Source organism: Grampus griseus, assembly GCF_964374135.1.
Source record: "Grampus griseus genome assembly, chromosome: 13".
NCBI classification, from domain to species: Eukaryota; Metazoa; Chordata; class Mammalia; order Artiodactyla; family Delphinidae; genus Grampus; species Grampus griseus.
In genome coordinates this window covers 56,423,865-56,447,041 of record NC_139007.1, presented here as the reverse complement: position 1 = coordinate 56,447,041, position 23,177 = coordinate 56,423,865, and the positions used below count along the sequence as shown (strand labels likewise).

General features: G+C 40.6%; 1 protein-coding gene across 2 annotated transcripts in view; it reads left to right on the top strand.

Moving 5' to 3' along the window:
• Positions 1 to 23,177, top strand: part of ARHGAP18 (Rho GTPase activating protein 18) — a 131,865-nt gene that overhangs the window by 474 nt on the left and 108,214 nt on the right. The gene's annotated exons all lie outside the window — the stretch shown is intronic.

Sequence of the window (23,177 nt, the reverse complement as noted above, 5' to 3'; positions counted from 1 at the left end):
ATGGAATTCTTGAATGGGCTCAAGGCCCAGCCACTGGAACTGCTGCTTGGGAACGGCGCCAACAAGCAGGAGGGCTGTTCGCTGTATTCTACAATCTGCTGTTGTTACAGTGTGATTCTTTCCCCCCTTCTTCTGGCTGAAAGCAAACTTCTTAGGCAGAGAGCCCAAGACACTGGCCTGGGGCAGTAGGTTTCACATTCTTTGGCGTATGTAGATTGTTTGTTGGTGGGGGAGCTTTCAAAAAGGTTTTGTCAGGAAGTAGTACTCTGCTGCTAGAGTGACCTGTGGTTAATGCTAAATCACTTTATAGGCAGATAGGGCGAATGTTCTATAGACCACTGAGGTGCAAAGAGTACCGTGTATCTGTGTACTTTGTTCTGTTTTTCCAAGCCTCCCCCCCCTTCCTTTCCTTAATGACCTTCTCACTAGCTGAACATTTTTACCTCCTGTCTTAGATAGAAATTGTAAATATTGGCCTAGAAGCTTGCAAACAGCAAATGCTAACCTAATAGGGTAGGATACTAAATTAGTTATCAGTAAGCACATTTCCTCCTTGATGTTTAATGTGATAATAAAACCTTCTTTGTTCTTTTGTGACTTATGCTTATGCCTTAAGCTGGAATAATGCCTTCTTTCATTTGTTTTAAAATCCCCAGATGTGGAGGAGGGGAATAAAAATCAATGGAACGGCTGTAATACTCTGCGCTAGATTCCCAGGCTGACCAGAATTTTTTCTCACGTTGCAACCACCATATGTATTCCATTGACTTAATTCATTTCCAAAGATAAAAGGGAACTGCTGCCTGTGCTTTGGATGTGTTATCATTTTATTTTGTGTGAGAGGGTCATAAAGTGTTCTCATCCATTTTTCTGTAGCACGCTAACGAGATAGTAACCTTTGAGCAGTAAGCAGACTGCAACGCCAACGCCTTACTGTCTGTAACTTGGACTCCCCTTGACGGTCAAAATGGCCAGAATTATGCAGACTTAGCACATGCTCCAGAGACTTTACTCTGGGATGGCCTGAGGATCTGAGCTGAATTTTGGGTCTTGATTGTGAGAGTGAAAAGAACCTTAGGGACTTTGAGTCCTGACCTCTCATTTTTACCTTGAGGACTCAAACCTCAGGGATTAGGCTGCTGCAAGGTCTGTTGTCGTAGGGCTTTGCCTGGGGCTGCATATTGAGATATGGAGCCTTTATCCGATGTTTGTGGTTTTGCAGCCTGTTGTGGGTGGCCTATACTTGAGTGGGTTGAGAGAACAAAAGAGAGGAACAGCTCATTCTCAACCTTGGCCAGAGCAGGATCATTCTCAACCTAGGCTAGCGCAAAATCGAGAGGGTGTAGGGTGGGCAGCTGCTCATACAGTGAGCGCACTCCATGGCGTGGTAGTGCCAGACCTGTTCCCAAGTGCCTCCCCCACTGGCTGCCATACTGCTTGCCCATACTGGCCCCAAATTCCTACCACTGAATTAGAGTCCTAGGCTGGAGAAGACGGGAGCCTTGGTTTGAGGGCTGGGGGGGAAGGAGAGAAAAGGGACAGTCCTTATTGGCTTTTACCCTTAAGCATGGAATCATTTATCAGATGACCTTAGTGTTTCTTTGGGAGGCACCTTCTTTAGCCTGGAGAGGTTGAGATATTGCTGTTGGGGCGGGAGGGGGGTGGTGGTGGGAGGAGGGATTTGAGGGTGGGATGGGATCAGGAGCCAGCCTTTAAAGATGGTGGTGAGGGGGCGGGGCCCAGGGCTTGGCTCTGGCCCGAGGTTGTCAGCTGTACTTGAAGCATTGGCAGGCAGCCCTGAGGTGCAAGTTTGGTGGTTGATGCCTATTTTAAAAAGCTCTTCAAAAGTCAAAACCAAACCAAAACAAACTGTGAAAAAGACAAAAGTTAGACTCTTGTGTTCCCATCTACCTATTCAGCAGTTGTTGAAGGGAGCACAGAAGTCTAACTTGGCTTATTGCAAGACTTTTTCTCCTAAATAATATGCACTTTGATGAACTACTTAATCAAATGTTTAGTTCAATAAGATGAACTCCTCTATATGCCATTTGAAAAGTATAAAGGATTATGTATATGATTTAGGATATTTATAGAAAGCATTTGAGTTTTAGTCCTATGTTACCAGGTCCTTTTTTAATTGTTGTTTTGGTCTTTGGGGAAGCTGCGATAGTCGGGAATTAATATTTTTGTAAGTTATCTGTTAGTCTAAAATTCCCTCCATTCCATTCCATTATCCCTCTTTATCAGGACACATTCATTGGATACCTGATTAAGGAATTCTTCCTACTCATGGTTAGACCGTCTCAAATATTTACAGAATTCTGTTTTCAATTTGTTTTGTTATATTTCTTCTTGAAAACATTAGGATTTGAAGAAATACGCTGACATTAGTTGTTCTGACTGACTTGTGCATAGTCAAATGTTTCCAGAGGAAACCACTTTTTATGAGTAGCTATATTTATAAGACTTTATTTACTTGTTAATTTTCAAGTAGGTTTCTTAATGTTTACTTTTGGAAAGCAGTTTTTCAAAGAATACTGCGTTTTGTCTATTCTTACTGTTTTCCCTTGACTTTCCCATCATTTTAAGAAAAACTATTGTTTGCTTCCTATCAGTTTTTGCTAATATTTGATAAACATTAATGTCAAATGGTATTTTTCTTATTAAACCTTTGAACTCTAGTTTCGTCTGAGATATTTTTATGTCTTCTATGAGTAAATGTATAGCATTCATCATGTAAGATCTTGTTTTGTTGACCCCGTTTGCCATTGGTGTTGGGCAAGCAGAACCGAGAGGCTTGGTTTATGTCATGATGACATAAACCCTGAAAATCTGGGCTCGGGGGCCAGCCTGCATGGGGTCACATCCCGATTGATTCTCCCACTCATTCTCAGTGTGGCCTTGGAAGGGTTATTTAAATCTCTACCTGTAAATTGAACTTCATATTAGCGCTCAGTTCACTGAGAGGATTAAGTGGAATGATCTAAAGCCCATAGAACAGTGCCTGGTTTATGGCTAGCTGCTGCTTGCTCTCACGCTAGATACAGAAAAGGAAAGAACTTATCGAGCTTTGTGGCATATCACATATTCTTCCTCATTTCAGAAGCATTTTCACAAATATCATTTTGTCACATGTTAAGAAACATGGGCATGATCCTTATGCTTAACTAAAAATGGCATAACTGAAAATTAACCATTGTGTAAAAGTTCAGGCCTGGCAGAGGGCTGCCATCGTCTAATGTCTTTCTTTTACGTGAATTTACAGCATTTTAAAAAACCTATGTACTGTATCATGCATAGAGTTCTTTCCGTCTGAATTTGTGTGTTATCTGAAATTTTATATATTTTTGGTGAAGGAAGGATGGCGAAGAATTGTTATATTGCAATTATGTCATAAGTGAACGACTGTTTCTTTTTATTTTTCCTAGCCTTATCATTGAAGGCGTGATTCCTCATTCTAATTTTGCAGGAGTTACTGACCAAATACATTTTTAACCTGTCCATATGGATAATTGTTTTCTAGATCAATCTAGTCCTCCGTGTGCTGGCATAAGAGTACTTTCTAAAAACTGATTTTTTTTTTACTGTGTCATTTAGAAGCCCTATTCATAACTTTCTCTTGAATTGTTAAAAGACACACCCAGTATTCTAACTGGGCAGGTCTTACCTTTATTTAGAGTTCTGTGATATTTGCCTTTTAACCGCCCTCATCTGTGAGGCATGTGATTTTTGTGGGCCTGTTTAAAGTTATCTTCATGGGACTTATATTAGGTGTATGCCTTTCAAGTATAAGGATTTATAAATCACAAGAACCCTACCTTCTTAAAAAAAAAAAAAAAAAAAACCTGCTGAAAACTTTCCTTGTCTTCCACGGTACTCTTACTTCTTTCATCACCTGCCTTTGTTTTTCTTTTCTAACGGGGGCTAGTGCTTATTTGAAGGTTTATGATTGCTCTTTTGGTGTTTAAGTTCTTAGTACTTGTCTTGTTTTTGAGAGTGTTGCAGCATGACGAACTCACAAAAATTGATGCTTTTAACGACGCACACGATGGCTTCTGGATTGCCTGGTAATTAGGCCTAAAGAGTTTTTAATGATTGGCCCACCAAAATGAATTATTTTTTCTCTTGTTTTAAAATTCCTCACTATCTGTACACCTGAGTATCATTTACAGGTTAGAAAAAGGACTCAGCATCCTAGAGGCCAAGGCCACACTTGTGTCAAGTGGAAGTCCCCTGTGCTCTATGGTCGTGGATCTGTGAGGTCTCACTCCCTTTGGTGGCCTTTGCTCTCCTACATCTTCTTGATTTGAATGCTGCCCAAAGGTCCTGAGAAGCCTCTCTACTTGTCACCCTTGTGGTGTCCCTGTGAGAGAGCTTGGAACAGCAGAAACTTGAGGCTTCCAGGCTGTTGCTTGGGTGGTGATGGAGTAGGGGATGGGAGTGGGCGGAGTTAGCAGCATGGTGTCCAAGCTTGGTTTGGGGAAGAAGGTGTGCTAGGCTGGGTGTGATGCCAGTCCTCTCCTGAACTCTCTCCTTTAGGTGATTACTGTCCTGACCTAAACCTTTCATTTCATACAAATACTCCGAGATGAAATGGTTTGTTGTCAAAGTTTTAGTCAGTATTGATTCTTTAATGACTTTGTTTTACTTTTGATAAGAGGAGACAGAAAATAAGAAGTTTTCTTATTTGAGGAGAGTGGGGATAAGTAAAGGTGTTGGGGGTGGATTAGGGAAGAGGAAGTAGAAGGGATGACGTCTGGATAATTCTGAAGACACATTCTTTTGACTTCTGTGTTTGTTGCTGTGAGCTGGCCAAGTTTATCCCTTTTTTTGCAGGAAGTAAACAGAAACCATGGAGATCTGTGTGGCCAGTTACTACATCTGGAGTCTTTTCTCTACTCAAGCCCACTAAGTATCTGAATTTTTGTGTTGGAAAAAATTGTGAAACGTCATCCACTTGACACATGCTCTTTCGGTAGTTGCTTTTGCAAAGAACACTTGTGTCTTTAGGGAAAATGACGTTTATTGCAGGCATCTGGGTCATAAGGAAGAGACCATATCCCCTGTCTTCTTCCCTCAGGACTGGTCACATGGCATGTTGCTCTCTTTTTGGGACTCTGTTCTTTTCTGTCCACTGGCTTTATAATCTCCTCATTTCGAGCTTGACCTTGGCTCTCAATGGATACCCCACCCTCGTCGCCCTCTATCATCTTACATCTCATAGCAAAGGGACGGACTAATTTCAAATTTTTGAAAGGGGATCAGGTTTGCCCAGTTAATTTTTTTGAACTGTCCCAGGAAGCCTATGATTTGACCATCTGGGGTCTTTTTAGAGAAGCAGAGTCTGTAGGCAGGGCAATTTCCCTCCAAAGGCAATGTGGCATCTTTGCTAAGCTGTTCAGAACTTACTTGATTCCTCATCTGTGAAATGAGTGTAATAATGCTCGGCTTCACAAGGTTCACTTTAAAGATCAAATGTGTAGCTTTTGAAAGGATTCAAAAAAAATGTGAACATCAGGAATATTATTACTAAATCCTTTTCAATACAATATCTTATCTTTTCCTTGGACATTTTGCTGAACCAGAATTGTCATATCGAACTTTTGGGTTTAATTTGCACTTTCCTTTTATGCTGTGCATTAAAATGTAAGTTCCTTGAGGATGGAGATCTTGCCTTATTTTGTCTCTTTACCTGGGTTTAGCAAAGTGCTTGACCTACTCTAGGCAGGTAATAAAAGTTTGAATGAATGAGTGTGAGAGGGAGTAGGGTGCAGTGATTACACCTACTTTGTGTAATCACTTTGGAACTGGACTCTCTGGGTCAGAGTCCTGGTTCTGTCATTTAATAGCTGTGTGATCTTGGGCAAGTTATTTAATGTCATAGAGCCTCAGTTTTTTCTTTTCCTTCTGCAAACTGGGCATAGTAATACCTAACTCAAGAGTTATTATGAGGATTGAATGAGTTAGTATATGTAACGTACTTAAAAGAGTGCTTGACATAAAGCACTGTGATTGTGATGATGCAGGGCAGTCAAAGACCTGTGGGTGAATTAATTTGGAAATACTGTTAGAAAGCATTTTTGAAATTGATTTGTAAGTGGTTCGGGAAAAGGATGCTTGCTTTAATACATATGCAATATAACTTCTTAATTTGAAAAATAATATTGTGGAATTAGTTTAAGATATTTATAAAAATATCTCAGATTATATTAATGTTAATAACTACTAAGAATACCAAAACAGTATCTTAAAAAGGGCTTAAAGGTATTGAACCCCTGTTAGGCACAGGTGACTGTTTTAAACAGCTTTGTGTAGTTTGGGTGGATATAAATTTCTAAATCGTTTGTGACTCTTAATAAGATGGAAAATCATCTTGTTTAGAGCAAGGAAAAGTTATTTTCTCATGTTCCTCAAAGACCGAATTGACTTTAGGTTATTTGAACACTTGTAGGTAAAAGTACTAGTATATCACCATACCTAAAGTTTTTGAAGACAGGATAATTTTTACGCTTTTTCTCCCTTAAAATATATTTGTGTAGTTTCTGAACAACTCTCTTTTTTTTTTTTTGCCCACGCCCTGCGGCTTTTGGGATCTTAGTTCCCTGACCAGGGATTGAAACTGGTTGGGAAACTGCCCCCTGCAGTGGAAGCGTGGAGTCCTAACCACTGGACAACCAGGGAAGTCCCTGAACATCTCTTGATCTTATAACCTAAAAGTGATGTTTCACGGAGCAGAGCTAAGCTGAGGGTGTGATATCCATGGTCCAGATCGCCACCCAGTTCCCCCGAGCCCCATCCCCTTTCTCATTTAGTGCGCACATTTAAAGACTATACTGTTGGTTTTTCTCTTCATCATATTATTATACATAATACATTAACTTTAAATGCCTACTGTGCACTGGGCCTACGCTAGGAAACTCTGTCCCCTTAGCCAGTTCTTCTCAAATCCCTCTCATACCTGCCTTTCAAATTGCTATTAGCTCGGTAGCTCCTGCTTACGAATGGCTCACAGGATCAGGCTGTTTTGCTTCCACCTCTAAGAGACTGGGGACTTTTTTGGTGGGAGTGGGAGTAACTGGAGGAAAGAAAGAGATAGTGAACTGGAGGGAGGAGGGAGATGTATGCCAGTGAGTAATGCAGTAGCCATTTTCCATAGGGGGAAAAACAGCATACGTGGTAATCAAATCCCAGAGAGCTGTAGATTCTCCAGTCGTGCCATTTTCTGGATTCGCGGAGTTCTTTTCACCTGCTGGAAAACTCAAAGCACCATATATTTGTGGCATTGTTGCTATGGGAGAATGTGTCCTGAGTTCCCAACAGCAGGTTTTGAAATACATTTTTCAAAACTAAATAAAATTTTCAAGTAACTTGGGGGTGACTGTTCTCTGTTGCCTCTTAGGATCTTTGTGAATTGAGACGTGACAGTGATGCTTTTTTCTGCTGCCTTTAGTTTCGTCTTACTCTGGTACGGTGTCCTTCTCAAGGTACATGAGAGCCCTGCACATGCCGATACGATATGTCTTTCCACAGGCCCTTAACATGTGCCCGTCTTCTGTTAGGGGGTATGCACTTGTCTAAGTTTGTCATTTATTTGGAAGATTTAGGAACATGGAAATTGATATATGTTCTTGTGACACTAGTTGAATCAGATTAGAACTGTAAAATGTAATTAACTTAATAAACTGGGAAATGCTTTAACATCATGCTACTGTGAAACTGAAGCTGTGTAGAAAAATATTGGAATTCACACTAACAAGAATTCTTGAAGTTTGGGTGGGTTGGCTGTAGAGATCTGGTTTATCTCTGAATGCTAACGTCTGTCAGATATCGTCTATGTTTTGGGAAAAAGAGTAAGAATTATTTATTGTTGATGAGCAGCATAAAATTGAAATCCTACCTAGAATGAGATTTGGGTAACTTAGAAAGGCATTAAAAATATGTAAATGTAGAATGTCTTAAAATTTAAATTATTTAAAAGAATCCTAACATGTATTTTAATAAACAACCATGAAGATTTTTGCTGGATGTATATGATAAGCCTAGAATAAAATAAATGTAAGAATTCCTGCCCTGAAGGAGCTTGCATTGTAATACAGATGGATTCTGAAACAGCGTTTTCAGTATCATATTTAGGAAACCATGGCATGGTTCCCGCTTTTGAGGTATAAAACTTTAAGATAATTTGTTATTGAATAATTAAGATTTGGTTTGAGTAAGAAAAGGTGAGCTGGCAACTGAAAGTTGAAAGGAACTTTGGCTATTTATAGGTGGTCTAGAAACATGTAACTCGATCAGCTTATTCTATAATTAATGTTTTGACTAGAGTTACTAAGTGTGTGTCTTTTCATTTCTCTCTGGTCCAAATAATACTGTCAAAGCCATGGCCCATCATCTTGATTGAAGTTATTTAGATCAAGGTAGAAGTAAATTTGAATGATGTCTTTATTTATTTTTAAGTAAATCATTGTTATTTTTAAAATTTATTATTAAAAATGGGGATATATATGCTTCAGTATATCCAGGCTAAAATTCTTTTGATTTATGGCATTTTTGAATCATTCTGGATTATAGTATAACTATATGATATCATCAGACTGGATATATTTAGGTAATTGTATAAGTGTATTAATCCCTTGCTCCCATTTTTTAGAGAAAGGTTTCTATACTTAAGGACCAATAGGGGCCTGGCAGGTTATATAATAAGTGAAGTGGATGATTGGAAAGTGCAGGCCTCAGAAGAATGTGGGTTTTGTTAGAAAATGTTAGCTAGAATTTTAAAAATACTGAGTAAGCCCCCCAAAATCCTGTCTGCAGGTTCGATCTGGCCCCGGTACCACCATTTGTGACCCCTATCCTGAAGGTCAAGGTGACTGTTTCAGTCGGCTGTTGCTGTGTAACATACCACCCCAAACTTAGTGACTTAAAATAACAATTTTCTCTCTTGATTCTGGAGGATCACAATCAAGTTCTTTCTTGGGGTCTGTCAGGCAAGATGGGCTGAGGCAAGGGGATCATCAGAGGCGTCTTCATGCACAGGTTTGACACCCGGGCTGGTGGGTCGTCTTTCTCCTTGTGCAGCTTCGCCACATGACTAGCTTGGGCTTCCTCATAGCATGGCAGAATCAGAGTAGTCAGACTTCCTACATTCTTGCTGGCTTATCCCAGAGTGAGCATTCTAGGAAGTCTAGGTGGAACCTGCCAGGTTTCTTGGGGCTTGGCCTCAGAAGTTACTCAATGCCACTTGGCCATATTCTGTTCGCCAATTAATCATATCCCGTCTCAAATTCAAGAGCATGGAGGAATAGGCTTCACCTCTCAGTCAGGGAATGGCTTACACAGCTTGGTAAAGAGGTCATCTTTGGCAATAAGCTACTCAGTTATTATTCCAGTCTCTCTGTATCTGGCCCTACCTGCTTTTCTGGTCTTATTGCCAACTCCTCTTAGAAACCTCTCTTCCCTGGAGCTTGGCTTTAAAATTCTCCATTAGTAAGTGTACACATCCTATGTGCGTTTATCCTTCTGCCTTGCTTTATTAGGCAAGTTTATATTGTAGAAATTTTTCTATTTACTAAGAACATAAATGCCTCAAGGGTGGGCTTGATTTTTTTTTTTTAATCCTAAGCACTAGATGGATTCAATACCCTGTATATAATAGGAATTCAACTATATTTGTGCATTGATAGATATTTTATATTTTGGAACGGTTGGGTTTTATGTTTGCAGGACAATTTAGTATAGAGCCTTTTTTTCTTTCCACCAGAAACAAAAAAAAACCTTAATTCTCAAAAACGTTTTTCACAAAAATGCTAAATTTGAATTTAGGCACAAGTGAATTTGAATTTGGAAAGAATAGAGTCCTGAGAAATGAGATCTTCCTTGTATAGAACATGTTCCCTCTATTTGATAGCAGCAGAGTTGCCAAAGGCCCTTGTTTGTTTACATCCAATGATATTTACTCTAAGGGACTATTGGACACAGATGTAGTATTTTGGAGTACGTAATCTTTTTGAGATCACATAGTACATATGGAAAACATCCCAGAGGCTATATAAAAATTAATTGCCAGTATTTGAGTTGCTTGCTTTTTCTACTCCCAGAATGTTAGTTAAATTTAGCAGTCGTCCAATAATTCTTATCATTGCGCCTTAGCATACCTAAATAGCATCACTGTAGGGTATCCTTTCTTTCTTGTTTAGAGACATTGCTTTACTATACCAGTTACTTAAATGGATTTGTCTCTTGCCACACTTCCTTCAAAGCAAAGAGGAAAATAAGTGGCTAGGACACCCTCTGAACTCTGGGTGGAGGTGGGGGGAGTGTTTTTCCCTTAAAGGAAGGAAATTTTTTAAAATTAGTACTTGAAGATTAGAATATGTATCTATTTCTTTAAAAATACTTTGTGTCTCCAGCTTAGAGCTGCCCCTGTTTTTGTGAGAACCTGCTGCATAAATTTTAGTTATTTGTCTATAGCAATGATGGTCATGTTTTATTCATCAGAGCACTTAATTCCTAAGATTTTAAGGTCATTTAAGAAACACATTTACACCAATTTTCCCGTCCCTATACTATTGATCGGAAATCATATCATCTCCATTTTGCAGGTAAAGGAAAGAGACTAATCCCTTTTGAGCTTAGTTTGAAGCTTGAAGCTTGAAAGCCAAGGCCAGGCTATGTGTCTTTAAAATGAAAGGCTTGTCCTAATAGCTTTTTACACATTTCAGGAGAGACTAATACTTTGTTAATCTGCTTAAAGCAAAATTTCTTTAATAAATAAGTGAAAGGAATAGAGCTCTGTTTCCCAAATTGTGTGTGAAATATTGTTACTAGGTGTTCTGTTGAAAAGGAGTTTCGTGGTCCAATATTTTAGTGTAAATAAAGTTTACTGCAAGACGCCTTGTAGCATATAATATTTTAGCTAGTATTTATGAATTGCTAAAAAAACCTGGTAGCAAGAAGCATATTTTAAATATTCTAAAGTTATTTGACCTAGGAGCCTCTTTTATTTTTTAATAACACTTGTTACCAATGTTCCAGGGAACACAATTTGTGAAATCCCAAAATATTGCTGTTTCTTTATAAGTGGAAAAATGTTCAAAAATTGTATACTTTGGAGTTAGGGACATATTTTGGGCTTTTTCTGTTGTGTTGGTAGTAGTGGTAGTAATAGGTTTTTAAAAATTACCCTTCTTCTGTGGCCACTATCTGTTTTATTGATACAAGCATACCTGTAAAAATCTCCCCTTGGTGAACATATTTCCACAGTAAGAATGTTTATTGCTTTTTAATACCCAAGCTTTATAGAATATACATCTTTTAATACAACATTTTTTAACTTATGTTTTTATAGAGAAAATTTATACGTATGCCTCCAAACCCAATAACGAAATTTTAAACACAAATGTGGAGGAAATAGCTCGAGTTACATTTTTAGTATAATGGGGACATCTTGAAAAACATACCCAGTGTCAATCAAGAGGATATATGCCACGTCACTGCTTGGAAATAACACTTAATCTTACTAATAGTTTGATCTTCAGTAAACAGCACTTAAGCATTTTACATTCAACATGATAGTTTGTTAATTGTGTATTGGAGTATTGCTGTGTGTTTTGTTTTGGAAAATGGGTTGAGGGTCCGGGGTAGATGTGTTATATGTTACTTTTTCTCCTTGAAAGAAGAGGACAACACCAGTGTTTTTTTCAGGGAAGGATTGCTGCCACTAAATTAGAGAGGCTATCTTAACTTATTTAACAGCCCAAGCAGGTAGGTGATATTACTCCCAGTTTACAAATGGAGAAATGGAGGTGGGGAGTGGTAGAGAACCTCACTTGAGGTCCTAGAGCTAAGTGGCAGGACTGGGATTTGAACCTGGGCAATCTGCTATCAGGGTCTTCACCACTGTGCTGTTTATAGAAATTATTTGTTTCCAACTTTTGTAAGCTGAATATGGTTTCTAGAAGTATATGCAGAGCAAGTTAAATTACAACAGAATGTTTGGTTGTCTGGTAGTTCGTGTGTGTGTTTATATATATTTATATAATAAAACTCTGCTGTCTTCATATTGAGAGAAGCTTCTGTGAATCTGGATTCTCAGCAATTCACTTAGGAGTAAAATAGGCACCTCGGGAGATAACCTTAACTGCTTTCAAACCCCAAGATACCATTTACTGCAATGAAGTAGTAAATAGTTTTACTAAATTCTGCTATTTAAGTAAATAATTTTGTGTGGCCTTGAGGTATCTCCTGGCATTTTGTGGTCAGCTATTCATGCAACTGGTGCAAATGGTATCACGGAGGAAAAGAAAAACAAATATTTATTGAGTACTCTCTGTTCAAAGCCCTTTAAAATGGACTTTGTTTAATCTTCATTAGGTGAGAATTACCATCCACATCTTAAGAAAGACAAAGCTCATGTACACAGAATAACTGGTCTGAGATCGTACAGCTTGTATATAGATCAATTGTGATTTGAACCTTGGTCATTTTCATCCTACTGACTGGTATAGAATAGGGGCCATTATCGTTTTTCTCCCTTCCAAGCACATGTGTCTGAATGACAGTGGGGCCTCAGTTCAAGGGTGGGATGTGTTCTGTGGCAGGCCCTGATCTGGGTCTTTCAGAGCAGCAGTCTGGACGTGCCGTGCTGCCTTGGGGGCCGCAGGAGCCATGGGGAAGTAAAGGAGAAAGCCCCAGGCCGGGACCTCTCTTCTCTCTCCATCAGTAGGCATTTGTAAACTGGAGACTCTCTTCACATGCATTGAAAAATCTCCCGACACCAGCATGACACAGTAATAAGATGTACCTTTAAAATACTGCCACCAAGACTTCCTTGGTGGCGCAGTGGTTAAGAATCTGCCTGCCCATGCAGGGGACACGGGTTCGAGCCCTGGTCCGGGAAGATCCCACGTGCCACGGAGCAACTAAGCCCTTGTGCCGCAACTACTGAGCCTGCACTCTAGAGCCCGTGAGCCACAACTACTGAGCCCTTGTGCCTAGAGCCCATGCTCCACAACAAGAGAAGCCACCGCAATGAGAAGTAGCCCCCCACTCGCCGCAACTAGAGAAAGCCCGCGCTCAGCAAGGAAGACCCAATGCAGCCAAAAATAAATAAATAAATAAAATTAAAAATAAATAAATAAAATACTGCCACCATCACCACTGTCATTGCTATTAGGTGGTTGTATTTTTCTATAAGGGCTCAATAATCAGATTTTCCTTAGTGCTAGAAAAGTAAGACAGTAAGACAGCTGTGAGGCTACATTGTCTCCAGGTCTTCCCCAACAGTCTAGGTGGTCTCAATACCCTTTCTGTCACATGAGAATTTTCCACTGAAATCCAAACGAGCCATTTTCTTTAACTGGGAAAGTGTGGAAATGTTGCAGTTGCTAATGAACAGCTCCTTTTCACTTAGTAAAGTCATCCAAACACTTCAGGGGGCTGCAAGGACATTAAAGTCTTGGCCTACCACAGACCCAAAAGTCTCAAAATAAAATGACCTATTTGGAGCGTCAAAAGCGCTTTTGATTAAATTACTGAAAATAAGGTGGTGAGGGCTGGCTGACTGGACAGTATATACTTAGAACTATCTTCTAGCCATGGATATTTTTCATAGCAAATAGATTTTCTTAGTTTATAACTACTAACCAAGTGATCAACTCAACCACAGCTCTTTCTGGAGCTTCTCCACGTTTAGGCAAAGTAATTTGAAACTTGTCCGAAAGCCAAAGGTTGGGGATTACCTTATTCTTGGTCCTAAACCTAGACCTGTTCTATAAATAGATTTTGATTTCCAGGCCAAGCTGTCCCTGCATGACATGTCCCCGTAAATGTCCCGTTGCCACAAATTGCTAATCTTAGCAAAAATAGAATTCTTTGTCCACTCAGAGCTTTCCTGGGATGCCATCTCAGTGCTGCTTTACCACACGGGAAAGCATGCACACATCACCCAAAGAAATCGATTTGTCTCCTAAGATTCTCTGCCTTCTAAAGCTGTCAGTACTTGACATTATACCCTTTCTCTGTACCCAGGCAAATGGTTTGCATGGAGCGATCTTCCAAAGCAGCCAAGTCTGCAGACCCAGTGCAGGGAGGAGAGGGAAGGGGGAAGGAAAATATGAACCCTGTGCTGCCGAGGAAACCAAGCATGATGGGATAGTCTTGAGAAAGGGGCCTGCTCAGGCAGGCTTAGCTCCATGGGCAACCTGCCTCTTTGGGGGAGAAGGAAGGAAGGAAGGAAGGGAGCATGCAGTTTGAAAAGAGTAAACCATTTCACAGTGTGAAAATTTGACAGAGAAGCCCAGGCTGCCCAGCCCTTCCTTGTCTCAGGCCAGTGGGTCCAGAGGCCTCAGGCTAGGGTAGGAGGGGTGCCCTGGGCTTCAGGGTCAAGAACAGAAAACTGGGCCTAGGCCTGGAAGAGGAGGAGAGCAGTTAAGGAAGTATGCGGCGATTGCTCCTGTGGCCTTACAGAGGTGCTGGCTGGCAATAGAGCTGGCCTGCAGGAGAAGCCAAGAACCCAGAAGGCCACGTGGGCTGACCAGGAGTGAGAGCATTAGGCTGCTGGGCAGAGCAGTTACCAGGGCTCTTGGCCACAGGGAAGTGTGTATGCAGCCTCTCAACAGCCTTTTGGGCAGAAAACAGACGATGGGCAGGAGAAGATTCCCGCAGTGACATGGGCCAGGTATTCACCAGAGACTATTTATTTGTGCCTTTGTAGGGTAATTCACATCTCCTCAATTACGCTTCCTGGGGACGTGGCCAGGGAAGCGTCTCTTCAGGTATACCTTTTATTTTTAATTGATAGTACTGAAATTTTAAACTATCTCGTAACATTTTGTTCTGTGAAGCATTAGCCAGTCACTTTTAAAGCTTGGAGAGAGTTGGTCTTTAAATTTCCACCTGGAATCCTAATCGTCCAAGCATCTTGAAGAAGTGATCGAAAGAGTGAATTTCATTAGGACAAACTAGCTTCCTGAGCAAAATGTTAAAATGCACAAAATTCATTGAAGGTTAGATAGATCTTTCCATGGAGATGGCTAAAGCAAAGATCTGCCTGACTGTGTCTCCCCGCCCTGCTCCCGTCCCTATCTGCTTGCTCTTTAAGGGGAGTTCCCCAGGCTTCTAAGGACCCCGTGCTGATAAGAGATGTGGCCAAAGTCTCTTTAAGGATGTAGTCCTTTGTCAAGGACTGGTTTAGGGAAAGTTTTAGTGTATTTGTGTTGCAGGTGACCATTTCTGGGTCATTGACTCCCTCTCCCTCACACACACACACTACTTCTTTCCTCATCTCATTTTTATTAATGAACTAAATTAAGGATTAAATAACCTGTTAAATTGTGAGGATTTTGTGCGCTGCTGTAACATGCCTTATGTTACTCATCAAAGAACAGCTTAAACTGAGCCCCATCTATAAATGACCAAGATGTAATGCAATTGTTACACTGCGTTTTCGTGTACCACTAGCATCTTTTTTCTGTCATTCAAGTAATTGGTATTGCAAAAATGATGATAGCATTGAAGTGAATTTACAATTTCAGAGATTTTAAGAAAATGTCCAAATATTGTGAAGCATATAAGATTTATCTGATCTCTCATGAATCTTCTAACTTGCGACGTATGTTTTTAAGCTCATAGCATGCAAAGTTTTCCTTCTTTTTCAGAGGAATATTAAATGCTACAAATCTACATAATGCTGTGTTATTGATATATCTCCTGGGACTTCCCTGGGGTTCTGCGGTTAAGACTCTGAGCTTCCATTGCAGGGATGTGGGTTCGATCCCTGGTTGGGGAACTAAGATCCCAGATGGTGTGTGGCGTGGCCAAAAAAAAAAGAAAAAAGATATATATCCTTTTCTCTATGCATGAACATTTTTTTAACATATAGACGTATTTATTTATTTTTGGCTGTGTTGGGTCTTCATTGCTGCTTGTGGGCTTTCTCTAGTTGCGGCGAGCGGGGGCTACTCTTTGTTGCAGTGCGTGGGCTTCTTATTGCGGTGGCTTGTCTTGTTGCGGAGCACGGGCTGTAGGCACGCGGGCTCAGTAGTTGTGGCTCGTGGGCTCTAGAGTGCAGGCTCAGTAGTTGCGGTGCACAGGCTTAGTTGCTCCGCGGCATGTGGGATCTTCCCAGGCGAGGGCTCAAACCCATGTTCCCTGCACTGGCAGGCAGATTCTTAACCAGTGTGCCACCAGGGAAGTCCCTGTGCATGAGCATTTTAAAGTGTTTATACTATTTAATATTTTATTTGCATTACGTCTTGGATAAAAAGTAAATAAGGACTATAATAATTATTTGTTTGAAAGCAAACCTTATCTATAGATTCTAAAATTATACTTGTGAGTAATGTAAACAATCAACTGTTTCTTTACTGTCTGAATTATCATCATTTTATTATATTTAGAACATGAATTCTTTTACACTTGGAGAATTTTATATGTTGTATGTAATGACAGGTGATTTGAGCCGAGGGTAAAATCTACCACTTTTGCTCAATCCACGGCAGATATTTAAGAGTTTTCCATTTTAAGTATAACATTTACAGGAATATATCTGATAAGCATGTATTTAATTCAGCAGTGATTTGATGCATTTTATTTTATTTTATTTTATTTTATTTTATGTTATTTTTTGCTGTATGTGGGCCTCTCACTGTTGTGGCCTCTTCCGTTGCGGAGCACAAGCTCTGGATGCACAGGCTCAGCGGCCATGGCTCACGGGCCCAGCCGCTCTGCGGCATGTGGGGTCTTCCCGGACCGGGGCACGAACCCGTGTCCCCTGCATCGGCAGGCAGACTCTCAACCACTGTGCCACCAGGGAAGCCCCGATTTTATGCATTTTAGTGGCATGTACCACTTTAGACGTTGCACATATATGAAGATAATATTAGTGCTTCATGAATTAGTCATTTGGTTAATTTTTACTTATAATTTCCGTATCAGTGATTTCACATACACACATACACATGAGTTTACATGGGCAGGAAATTTGTATTGATTTTGTGATTAATAAAATGTTATTAGGGACTTCCCTGGTGGTGCAGTGGTTAGGAAACCTGCCAGTGCAGGGGACACGGGTTTGAGCCCTGGTCTGGGAAGATCCCACATGCCGTGGAGCAACTAAGCCCGTGCGCCACAACTACTGAGCCTGCACTCTAGAGCCCGCAACCCACAACTACTGAGCCCGCGTGCCACAACTACTGAAGCCCACGTGCCTAGAGCCTATGTTCTGCAACAAGAGAAGCCACTGCAATGAGAAGCCCGCGCACCTTAATGAAGAGTAGCCCCCGCTCACTGCAACTAGAGAAGGCCCGTGGACAGCAACAAAGACCCAATGCAACCAAAAATAAATAAATAAAATTTCTTTAAAAATAAATAGATAAATCAAATGTTATTAATTGGACTGTTTAGCCAAAGCAGTCTGGTATGTTTGCTTATTAGCATTAGATTCATAATTTAAATTTATGAAATTATTTTAAAAACAAATTAACTGGCCCCCTTTTAAAATTAAATGGCAAGTTGACTTAAATGGTCAAAACTTCTTTGTAATTTCAGAATTCAGAATGAAAATCTGAAGGCTGGGATGACAGGAGTGAGGGCGGTAGAAAAAGAATTGTTTTTCCAGGGATGCTGTTTTCTCAGGTCCTCACGAAAAGCAAATGGAAAAATGTATGCTTTTTCCAAGTGATGAAAAAGAGGAATAGAAAGATATCTGTATGTATATATTTTGCCTTCACACTTGCACTGATTTCTGAAGTTACTCCAAAAGGACATCTTCATGCAGAATAATGTGTAAGTGGATTATCGTTCCTGTATCTTTCATGGAAGTACTCTGGTACTTTCAAATGCAAAAACAATAGCTGTCCATTTCTCCTTCCTGGGAGGAAGCTCCTATCTTCATCTGATAGGAGACCTGTTGCCTCTCACTGCCGGGTTTCTCCTTGTCTTTCATGCTAGAGATTGATAAATTTGTCCTAAGCTGCTGATGAGGCCTCAGAGGTCTGGCTGGGGAGCCATCATTAGTGATAACAGCTATTAATTCCTCTAGAAATTTAAAATTAGCCCCCTTGGTTGTGTTTGTTCAATAAATTTTAGACAAGGAAGGGTAACAGCAAGTACATTTTTGGATGTTGAAGAATTAGAATCTGCATCTTCTTGGCCTTGTGACATTGAGATCTTCAAGGAGATAGAAGGAAAATAGAAATTTTTATATTAGACAGTACTTAGATGCAGCACACTTAGAATCAGTTTCCTGAATCTCCAAAAGATGGAATCATTGTCACTGGTAGCAGCTCTATTTGTTTTCATTACCCAGTGTAGCAGCTGTCAATGATGAGACATCTTTAAAAACAAAAACAAAAATCCGTACTATGTTAACTCTTCTGTGAAGTGTGTTGAGCAGGTACTGTGTTCTGTCCTATGCTGGGTACACTGTGCTATTCAGAGAGAAAACCCTGTTGCGGAGTTTTCAAATTTCTGCTAAGGATGACGAGCCGTGTCACATGTTACAATCACTATAGGAAGTTACAGTCACTATAATAGAGGTTAAAACAAACCAACCAATAACCCTGCTATGGATGTCTGCAGAGGAAGGACATCTCACAGTCAACTAAGGACCCAAGAGAGTTTCAGGTTTCATCTTGTTGGAGTGGTTGGGTAGGATTTGGCTTTGGGGGAAGAAAGTAAATATATTGCGAGGAGAGAGAGGTTCAGATGGGTGTTAGTTCTATGAGGATTCTAGTTTGGCTAGAGGACAGGAGGTGGAAGGAAAGGCAAGAAGGGGAGGTTGAGGCCAATTTGTGGCAAGCCTTAAAGGTCAACCTTGACTGGGGAGTTGGGATTACTTTCAGTCAGTGGCTGCGTGTAACCTGCCCACTTTTCAGAATAGCCAACTGCTCCAGTATAGACCCTTGGTTCCCTTAAGCTGGGACAGATGTAACGGAATGGCATTGTGGTGAAAAGAAGGAGCTCGGGATTGTGAGACAGCGTGGTTTCATACCTTGAACCCATCACTTACTAATTATGTGACCTTGGGCAAGTTAACCTCGCTGTGTTTCAGTGGCGGTATGAGGATTAGATGAGGTAAACCACAGAAAGCGCACAGACCCATTGCAAATAACTGGGAAAAAAATAAAAGAAAAAGTTTGGTCGCTACTGTACCTCTTATGGCATCTTAGACAGTCTCCTCCCCTGTCTGTCCTATTATGAGCATAGCTCACAATAAGTCTGTCAGTGAATCCAGAGAGAGACAAAGTATGATGGGGAGATGGGGGAAATAGGTCAACACAGGTAAGATGTAGGTAAGAAGAAAGTATGGCATTTTGTATGAACTATCAGTAGTTACCTTTAGGTTCATTTCCTATAGTGAAGTCTGACTTCCTAGAACAAAGATGCTTGTCTGTCTCCTTCCCATATTCAGGGAAGAGAATGAAAGAAGTATCCTCAGGCTGGGGCGGCTTTGGTGGGCTTTGAGCCTGAGCTCGAACGTCCTGGTGAGTCCTATTGGTGCCTGAGTAGAAGATAGAGGTTATGGCTTGTCAGCCCTAGACAATCAGAAAACACTTTCTTGACTGTGGGATAAGGTCTCAGCTACAAGCTCTGTCAGTAGGTCCTCAGACCCCTAGTATTTCCAGAACTAACATTTGTAGTGTCTGTCGCTTGCAGTAACTTGGACGGTTGGAAACTGTGGTTGTTTAGAGTTTCTCTGAGATCCATGAACCTGAGTTGCAAGTCCTGAAGATATGGTGTGTAGAAACCAGGCTCTAACAAGAGCGGGGAATACCTGCCCGGCACCTGCAACCAATTGTCTTGAAGTGATGAAGCTGTGTGCTTATAAAGAATAGTTTTTTAGGGAGACAGTTTAGTGAAAGTTGACATGGCGACTCCCCTGACTTCTGAAAGAAATGTGAATATGGAGAAAGCCAGAAGTCTGTATAAATATTTCTGTGGTTGCAATTCTGAGGATTTTGGAAGCGTTCAGCTCATATCCAGGTGGTTGGCTTCCTTAGTATCCCAGGGAAGAGGCTGAGCTTGGAAGACACTAGCTCCCTGTGAGGGGCCAAGGAAATTCTGCGTAAGCCTCTGGCACTTGTCAGCTTACCTGACAGGGAACCTTTGGCCTGGCATCTTATTGGTGGAGTGCCAGGCTAGAAGCTACTGTCATTGGCCAGATTTTGAGGTGGGGTGGGCCTTCCAGGGCTCCTTGATAATCACCTGTGGACTGCTCAGGGAGCCTTGTGTGAATGGCTGAGAAGAGACAAGCTCACTAGGAGATGAGCAGGCCAGGCTGCAGAGGGCAAGTGCAAAGGACAGAACCAACCACTGGTAGTGGGGTTTGGCTCTAGTGGGAGTTAGTATTTCAGTTTGTGATGGCCCTTAATACACAAATGGACAAGATTCATTATCTAGAGAGGTGACTTGAAGAAATACTCAGGAGTTGAATTCTGAGAGGCTGCACTGCTCTGCAGGAGAGCTAGTTATTATAGCTTTTTGTAAAATATATGTTTACTTAATTTTCCTTTAGCACAGACTTTTTTTTTTTTTTTTTTAAACAGTGAGTCAACTTGTTTTTCATTTTGAAAGTTGTTGCCAGCATACTGGATTGTTGAGTCAAAGACGTTTCCTTGGTTTCCTAGGGAAAGGCTTGAGCAGGGAAGAGCATGACACAGTGGGGACGAAAACATCTCAGCCTCTCACTCTTGGGTTACTGTTACTTTTGAGGAACTCTAGTGTGGGCTCTATTAATCTTTGTATATAGGTCAGGGAGGGAATGAGAAGAAGTGGGAAGGAAAGAAAGCAACTTTGTATTTTTGAATGTGGCCTGACTGTATCAAAGGGTCACCAACAAGATTCCCACAGTTTATGGTTGCATGTAAGTATAATTCTTGGGAAGGCTGAGCTTTTTCAACGTATTTCAATAATATTTATTATGAAAAATAAATAATAGCTAACCTTCCCACGGTGCCCTGCGTTTGCCTAGTGCTGTCCTATCTACTTTACAATATCCTGTATGTGAATGTTGACTCCTGTACTTCACAGTACTGTGAGGGTCAGTATAATTTTGTCTCTGTTTTGCAATGGAAGAAGCTGCGGCACAGAGGCTCAGAAACTTGCTCGAGATGACACGCGAGGAAAGTAGTAGAGCAGAGCTGGGTTCAAAGCATCCTGGCAGTCTGGTTTCCAGAGTTTGTTGTCTTAGTGACTGCACGATGTCCAACTGTCCACAGACTGAGTTTGAGGCAGGAATGATGACTATTCTGTAGTCCCTTGCATACTGGATTTGCCCAATTTACTTTGGAAGTACCCATTCTACTTCTTTATGACCAGAAAGTGCCTTATTTAATAGTAGAAAATCTTAGTGCTGATATCCTCTGTACTTCTAAGAAGTACTTCTTACAGATCTCAGTGAAAAATGCCTCGCAGTAGTAGCTCTTGGCACTGGCAGGCGTTAGGTTGAATATTAGGCTGACATTCCTTGGCTTTCATGATGAGCTTTGGCTGAAGTGAGACCAATCTATGTGATGTATGTTAAATGTGAAAGTCACCAGATGGCAGGATGATCCAGCGTTGGGTATGTGAGTATGATGGGTGTGTGAGTGATAAGTTGGAGTTGCCCTAGTATGCTAAAACCTCCATAATGCTTCAAGTAGGTGGACACGTTTTGTGTGTGTTCCATGTGTGTCCATGAAGCTTACAAAGTAACACAGCATGGTAACATGCTCAGTTACGAAACCTCAAAAATTCGTCCAACAAAATAGCATTCTCCTTAGAGGAAACTTGGAAAGATAAATAAGACTGCAAAGAAGGAAATAAAGGTCACTTATACAACTACTCCAGAGCCAGCCACTATTGAAGTTTACTTTCCCTTTTTTTTTTTTTCCTGCACATGCATTCCTAGACATGCTCTCTTAAAGCAACAGTTGGGGTCATTAACATGTTGTTATTCTCCCAGTTAAATTTTAACCAAGGTGTAGAACGCAGGATGTTTCGCACATGCATTTTTGCCGGAGAAACCACAGCTATGTGACTATTTATAGTGTTTCTTAGCTATCTCATGCATCATTTCCTCTGGTACTTCCTCAGTGTCACTGGCAGTCCTGCTGCTGGTCTGTCTGTTCTCCACTCGTGACATCTGAGTCATCACTGACATCCCTCTCCCCAGGCTTCCTCATGGAGCCTGTTGCTGAGCTTGGCTATTTTCCTTCTCCCTGAAATTTCTCAGATCTGTACTTTATTTTTCAACTGCTGCCCCCCAGCCAGCCGTCTCAGTGCTGTCCAGTGCCTGTTTCTGGGCCTCAAGCTGCTTCTCTTTTCAATCCACACTTTAAAGTAATTTTCTCATAGCTGTTTTCTCAGCATCCTGTTCTTAGCAGAACTCCCACATGATAACACCTCTCTATTAGTTTCTGGTTGTCTCTACATCGTTTTCAGATTCTCGGTGACATCCTCCTTCACCTCATCCACTCCGTGCCAGGCAAAGACACACCTTGGTCCTTTGTTATTGCATTGTTCAAGGTAAACTGTGCTGGCCCTAGTGGAAATTGTGAAATAAGCAAAGTCTTTGCCATTTCCACCCTCTATTCTCCATTACATTTCTGACCCACAAAGGTTTTTCTTTCCTCCTACGTGTCTTTTGGTTTTTCTTCTTGTTCTATAATTCACACTTCTAGTCAGATATGAAAGGATCTGATATTGGTGGTTGATACTTGAATGAATGTGATCACGTATTTTTTTATGTGATCAAGTGTCTTTAATGAAATAAAGCTAGTGCAAGTAGATATAGTTTATTAAAAAAATGTACTTGGCTAATAAAAAGTTTGCAACTCTGTGTTGATACTCTCCACCCCAAATTAAAAACAAATTTTTTTTTCTAGTATACAAGTCTGGGAATAACTACTTTAAGCTATAGCAGTAAACAAGAAAAGAAGCGGAAGGGGGAGAGATAAAGAAATAAGACAGCCAGTAAGAGATAATAATATTAGCAAGCTATGTCCTTTGATAAAAGTGCATTATTATGAGTATGTTTTTCTTTGATAAAAATGCATGATGTGTGCTAATTAAAAAAAAACACATTCTCTTTGTGTTTTATTGTGTAGTCCTTCATTTCTTTTTTTTTTAACATCTTTATTGGAGTATAATTGCTTTACAATGGTCCTTTCTTTCTTCTCAGCTACATGTATATATTT